General features: G+C 42.0%; 1 non-coding gene across 1 annotated transcript; it reads left to right on the top strand.

Moving 5' to 3' along the window:
* Positions 1–378: 378 nt before the first annotated feature.
* Positions 379–510, top strand: LOC132498078 (small Cajal body-specific RNA 20). Its single transcript, XR_009533694.1, has one exon. It is a non-coding gene; the product is annotated as a small Cajal body-specific RNA 20 (non-coding RNA).
* Positions 511–6,929: the final 6,419 nt, after the last annotated feature.

Genomic DNA, 6,929 nt, shown 5'->3' with positions numbered 1-6,929 from the left:
TAAAAATTCAACCACTTATTTCTCTGCCTTAAGCCAACTTTATTATAGAATTTTAGAACTTCTTGGAGTGAATAGGGATTATTCATTCACCCAAGGCATTTTCATTGAACCTCCACTATGGTTCAGGCACAGTTCTAGGGGCTGAAGTCCCATCTCCATTTTAGAGATGAGGAAAAGACAGCCAGAGAAAGGAAGTGCCAGCTCAAGGTGGCAGGGCCAGGACTGACATAGAGATCTCATTTCTCCTCTCCCGACTCTTCCTCACAAGGGTGATGCTGCTAGTACTGTGAGACCCGGAACCTTCAATAAGACACTTTCCTACAAAAATTGTTTAATGTAATTGCAGAGACAAAGGCACATTAAAAGTAAAGCAATAAGGGCCTCTCTCCCATAGAGCTATGGGAGGTCCCTTTTCTCCTCAGCCAGGACTAGAGGCCAAGATCACCTTTTGAGGATCGTTGTCAGGGTTGCCACGAGCTGGGCAGCCTTGTTTTCCTACCTCAGACATTTGTAGTTGCTGGGAGCCCCAACTTTGTCTGTACCAAGCGTACTGACCCCACAGCCAGACTAGGCCCTTAAGTGGCAGCAGTGGGCACAGGACCTCTGGCTTTCCTTGGATAGGCTCTTGTGAGCCGATCCTGGTCTGGGTCACCCCAAAAGTAGCTTGGCGCCAGCCGGCCTGCCTGCCCCACAGATGTCACCAGGAAGGGGTTGTCCAGAATGGGGACTTCTGTTGTGGAAGGGGCATCTGAGGCCACCTGACTCGGGGGAAGCTCACCATTTTTCCCTGCCCGGATTAACCTGGGTGCCAGCCAGGCCACTCTGTCCACCTGCTTACAGCTGTGTCTCCTGCACAGGGTCCCATACAGGATGGCGAGGCGGGGGTGGTGAGGAAGAGCCGAGGGTCGGTTCTGGAGAAGAATGAGCGCCTCTGGCGGCAGGGCAAAGAGGTCCGACCTGACACTCAGTACACCAGCCACAAGCTCAAGCCCCACTTCTGAGCAGGTGCCGCATCCAGTAGGACAGCTCAGGGACCACACAGTTGTGAGCTGTGCCATCCAGCCCAGGCACTTGCTTCTGGAGAGTTTTCTGTATTGAAGTGCCTACTTTATCAGCTGACAAAAATAGTGTTTTAGAAAAGGTCTAAACAGCTTTGAAGTTCTAAAAGTATTTTCTTCACTAAAAAAAGTTCTGAGAGCATCTTATTTTGTTCTAAAAGCAATAAACCACTTTCTGTGGGGAAAAAAAAAAGTAAAGCAATAATACCAGAGTTAAGCACCAGGCAAGGTAATAATATTGAGATGAATGATTGTCTCAGCAGAACTTGACATCACTTATTCTACCCATTCCTTCTGAAGCTTCCTCCCTCAGCAGGGTGGAGAACTCAGGTTCATTGAGCACCTACTCTGGGCCTGGCACCATGCCAGACACATCACTTATATGGTAGTTTTGTTCTCACAAGGATATTACTCTCAGCTTGCATTTAGAAAAGAGACTACAAGAAATCATCTTTTCCATGATCATCGTGGTGGTAAGTACCAACTGAGATTCAGCCTGTGGCTCTCTGATAGCCTGGCCCAAGCCCTTCCACCACAGGACGCTGCCTCCCTTTACGCTTCACAGGACCCAGCTCGAGGTTCCCTTCCCCAGTCAGAGCAGACAGGTGAGACAGAGGCTACACAGAGGCTGGGAAGTGGCAGCTGCTCTGTGTTGCATCCTTGGCTTCCACAGGAACCCTGGCCACGTGGGGAGCAATGCCGGGTATTCCTAGGGCAGCACTGTCCATCTCCAGGCCATTTATGCCCAAGGCAAAAGTGAGATTTTGTATTTGCCATAATTTGGATTATTGTTCAGAAATATTCAGTCTCTTCCCCTACTTCCAGGGAGGTGTAGGGGGATTTTCAGTTTAATTAATGTTCAGCTTAGGCATGTGACTCACCTTGGTCAATTTTCATTGTTAGCAGAGTTGATGTTAGCACATTTAACACAATTAGAGATCTCAAGGGTGCTCACCTGTTTGGGCTTGTTCTTTCTGGCTTCCATCATCACCCTGAAAAGAATATAGTGCATTTAGGAGATGAGAGACACATGGACCTCCTAATGTGTAGCCAAGATCAAGATTAAACCATGTTATTTTGAGCTACTGAGATCTGGGGTAGGTATTATGCAGCCAAAGCTGAATTGACTCACTATTCTAGACCAACAATCTCACTGAGATTCACCCCAGAAAACTTCCCTTTAATTCCAAGCCATTTTGTGAAACCAGATTTTCCATTGTAGGTTGATAGTCTGAGGCTCTGGGCCACTATTCTCAGATACTAACCTTGCCACAGAGGTTATTTAAAATAAATATTAGATAGATAGATGATAGATAGATAGGTAGATAGATAGACACAATAATAAAGTTAGAGGTGAAGTGGTAGTGCATTTTGTGTATATGTATGTGTGTGTAATTTTAACAAAAACTACAGCATCTATACAAATAACATCTGCCTTGTTTTTCTGAATAATGCACTTTGACCATTTGAGAAACCACACTTGCTGACACCTAATATATTTATGATATTTCTGTGAAGAAATGTTTAATCGACAGAGCTTTCCTTATCTTAAAAAGCACATTAGGAGGAACTGGAGTCAAGATGGTGGTGTGGGAAGACACGGAGTTAGCATCTCCCCACAACTAGGGTGCTTGCCAGCTGCTGGTGGGGGACTCTGATGCCCAAGCAGACAGAAGGAACCCCAAAGTGAACTGGTAAGACATAGGGGGACAGAGGGGGGAGGAGAACTGGAAGCCAGAGAGGATTGGTGCCCTTGAAGCCAGGAAGATCAAGAGAGGCAGGCTGGAGGGACTCTTCAGGAAGAGTGGGAGAGAAGCAGAGGGTGATCACCTGGCCCACTCAGGTATGGGAAACTGCTGAGCTCCCAGGCCAGTACCCCTGTTTCAAAGTCCCATCCAAGCTGCATGGGTCTGGGGGCATAGGAGGGAGGCAGGGGAGATCAGGAGAGGCAGGTGGGAGGGACCTTCCCAAACCGGAGAAGTAGGAGAGGAGAGGAGGGCATTTGCCCCACCCACTAGAGCCCAGAAAGCCTGCTGGGCTCCCAGATGAGGTCCTCTGCCCTCTGAGACCAGGTGTGGGGGGCACACTGGGGCCCCTTCTGTTCCTTTAGCCTAAGCCCCAGCCCCCACAGCCCTCAAAGCCTTTTCCAGCCCTGTGGGTCCTCAGCATTGGCCCCGCCCAACACCCAAACTTTGCCCTTGCTTAGGCCCCGCACTCCACAGCCAAGACCTTCCCCCTCCCTTTTTTTTTTCTTTTCCCTCCTCCTCTTTTTTACTATTGTGGTACTGATGTAGCTTCCAGTTGTTGATTCATCTATATTTTTATTTTTATATTGTTCCTAAAATATCTGTTAGTTTCCCAGTCTAATTTTATTTTTTACTTTGTTATTGATTTTTGTTTTTTGTTTCTTGTTTTTTTTTTTTTTTTTTGCCTCCCCTGGCAGCTTGCAGGATCTTGGTTCATGAGCCCGAGGTCAGGCCAAAGCTCCTGTGGAGGAAGCTCTGAGTCCGAACCACTGGACTAACAGAGAACCTGAGACCCCAGGGAATATTCATCAGAGTGAGGTTCCACAGAGTTCCTCATCTCAGCACCAAGACCCAGCTCTACTGAATAGCCTACCAACCCCAGTTTTGGAAGCCTCAGGGCAAACAATCAGTAAGACAGGAACACATCTCACTCATTTAAAAAAAAAAAAAAGGAAGAAAAAATGAGACAGCAAAAAAGTGAGACACCAAAAAAATATGTCGCATATGAAGGAGCAAGGTAAAAACCTACAAAGCCAAATAAATGAAGAGGAAATAGGCAATCTACCTGAAAAAAATTCAGAGTAATGATAGTAAAGATGATCCAGAATCTCGGAAATAGAATGGAGGCTCAGACTGAGAAAATACAAGAAACGTTTAACAAAGATCTAGAAGAATTAAAGAACAAACAAACAGAAACGAACAACACAATAACTGAAATGAAAAATACACTAGAAGGAATCAATAATAGAATAATTGAGGCAGAGGAATGAATAAGTGAGCTGGAAGACAAAATGGTGGAAATAACTGCTGAGGAGCAGAATAAAGAAAAAAGAATGAAAAGAATTGAAGACAATCTCAGAGGCCTCTGGAACAACACTAAATGCACCAACATTCAAATTATAAGGGTTGCAGAATAAGAAGAGAAAAGGAAAGGGTCTGAGAAAATATTTGAAGAGATTATAGTCAAAAACTTCCCTAACATGGGAAAGGAAATAATCACCCAAGCCCAGGAAGCACACAGAGTCCCATACAGTGTAAACCTTAGGAAAAACACACCAAGACACATATTAATCAAACTAACAAAAATTGAATTCAAAGAAAAAATATTAAAAGCAGCAAGAGAAAAACAAAAAAATAACATATAAAGGAATCCCCATAAGGTTATCAGCTGATTTTTCATCAGAAACTCTGTGGGCCAGAAGGGAGTGGCAGGATATACTTAAAGTGATGAAAGAGAAAAACCTACAACCAAGATTACTTTACCCAGTAAGGATCTCATTCAGATTCGATGGAGAATTCAGAAGTTTTTCAGATAAGCAAAAGCTAAGAGAATTCAGCACTGCCAAACCAGCTTTACAACAAATGCTAAAGAAACTTCACTAAGAAGGAAACACAAAAGAAGAAAAAGACCCACAAAAACAAATCCAAAACAATTAAGAAAATTGTAATAGGAACATACATCTCAATAATAACCTTGAATGTAAATGGATTAAATGTCCCAACCAAAAGACACAGACTGGCTGAATAGATACAAAAACAAGACCCATATATATGCTGTCTATAAGAGACCCACTTCAGACCTAGGGACACATACAGATTGAAGGTGAAGGGATGGAAAAAGATATTCCATGAAAATGGAAATTAAAAGAAAGCTGGAGTAGCAATACTTGTATCAGATAAAATAGACTTTAAAATAAAGGCTGTAACAAGAGACAAGTAAGGACACTACATAATGATCAAAGAATCAATCCAAGGAGAAGATATAACAATTATAAATGTTTATGCACCCAACATAGGAACACGTCAATACATGAGGCAAACACTAACCATGAAAGGAGAAATCGAAAGTAACACAATAATAGTAGGGGACTTTAACACCCCACTTACATTAATGGACAGATCATCCAAAGAGAAAATAAATAAGGAAACACAAGCTTTAAATGACACAATAGTCCAGATAGATCTAATTGATATTTTTACAGCATTCCACCCAAAAGTGGCAGAATAAACTTTCTTCTCAAGTGCACATAGAACATTTTCCGGGATAGATCATATCTTGGGTCACAAATCAAGCCTCAGAAAATTTAAGAAAATTGAAATCATATCAAGCATCTTTTCTGACCACAACGCTATGAGATTGGAAATCAGATACAGGAAAAAAAAGCCATAAAAATCACAAACACATGGAGGCTAAACAGTACACTAGCAAATAACCAAGAGATCACTGAAGATATCAAATAAGAAATAAAAAGAAATTTACAAGAGGCTCATGTAGCTCAATATCAAAAAACCAAACAACTCAATGCAAAAATGGGCCGAAGATCTAAATAGACATTTCCCCAAAGAAGATATACAGATTGCCAACAAACACATGAAAGGATGCTCAACATCACTAATCATTAGAGGAATGCAAATCAGAACTACAATTAAGTATCACTCACACCAGTCAGGATGGCCATCATCAAAAATTCTACAAATAATAAATGCTGCAGAGGGTGTGGAGAAAAGGGAACCCTCTTGCACTGTTGGTAGGAATGTAAATTGATACAGCCACTATGGAGAACAGTATGGAAGTTCCTTAAAAAACTAAAAATAGAACTACCATATGACCCAGCAATCCCACTACTGGGCATATACCCTGAGAAAACAATAATTGAAAAAGAGTCATGTACCACAATGTTCATTGCAGCTCTATTAATAATAGCTAGGCGATGGAAGCAAGCGAGTGTCCATCAACAGATGAATGGATAAAGAAGATGTGGCACATATATTCAATGGAATATTACTCAGCCATAAAAAGAAACGAAGTTGAGTTATTTGTAGTGAGGTGGATGGACCTGGAGTCTGTCATACAGAGTGAAGTAAGTCAGAAAGAGAAAAACAAATACTGTATGCTAACACATATATATGGAATCTAAAAAAAAAAGGTTCTGAAGAACCTAGGGGCATGACAGGAATAAAGGCACAGATGTAGAGAATGGACTTGAGGACACAGGGAAGGAGAAGGGTAAGCTGGGACTAAGTGAGAGAGTGGCATGGACATATATACACTACCAAATGTAAAACAGATAGCTAGTGGGAAGCAGCCACATAGCACAGGGAGATCAGCTCGGTGCTTTGTGTCCAACTAGAGGGATGGGATAGGGAGGGTGGGAGGGAGACACAAAAGGGAGGAGATATGGGGATATATGTATATGTATAGCTCATTCACTTTGTTATAAAGCAAAAACTAACACACCATTGTAAAGCAATTATACTCCAATAAAGATGTTAAAAAGAAAAATACATAGAAACACATGACAATGAAAACACGACCCAAAACCTATGGGATGCAGCAAAAGCAGTTCTAAGAGGGAAGTTTATAGCAATTCAATCTCACCTCAAGAAACAAGAAAACTGTCAAATGAACAATCTAACCCTACACTTAAAACAACTAGAGAGAAAAGAACAAAGACAACCCGAAGTCAGTAGAAGGAAAGATTCATAAAGATCAGAGCAGAAATAAATGAAATAGAAATGAAGAAAACAAGAGCAAAGATCAAGAAAACTAAAAGTTGGTTCTTTGAGAAGATAAACAAAATTGATAAACCTTAGCCAGATCATCAAGAAAAAAAGGGAGAGGACA

The sequence above is a fragment of the Mesoplodon densirostris genome, chromosome 10 (genome assembly GCF_025265405.1).
Source record: "Mesoplodon densirostris isolate mMesDen1 chromosome 10, mMesDen1 primary haplotype, whole genome shotgun sequence".
NCBI classification, from domain to species: Eukaryota; Metazoa; Chordata; class Mammalia; order Artiodactyla; family Ziphiidae; genus Mesoplodon; species Mesoplodon densirostris.
The sequence above is the reverse complement of the archived record's forward strand: the minus strand, read 5'-3'. Positions and strand labels throughout refer to the sequence as shown.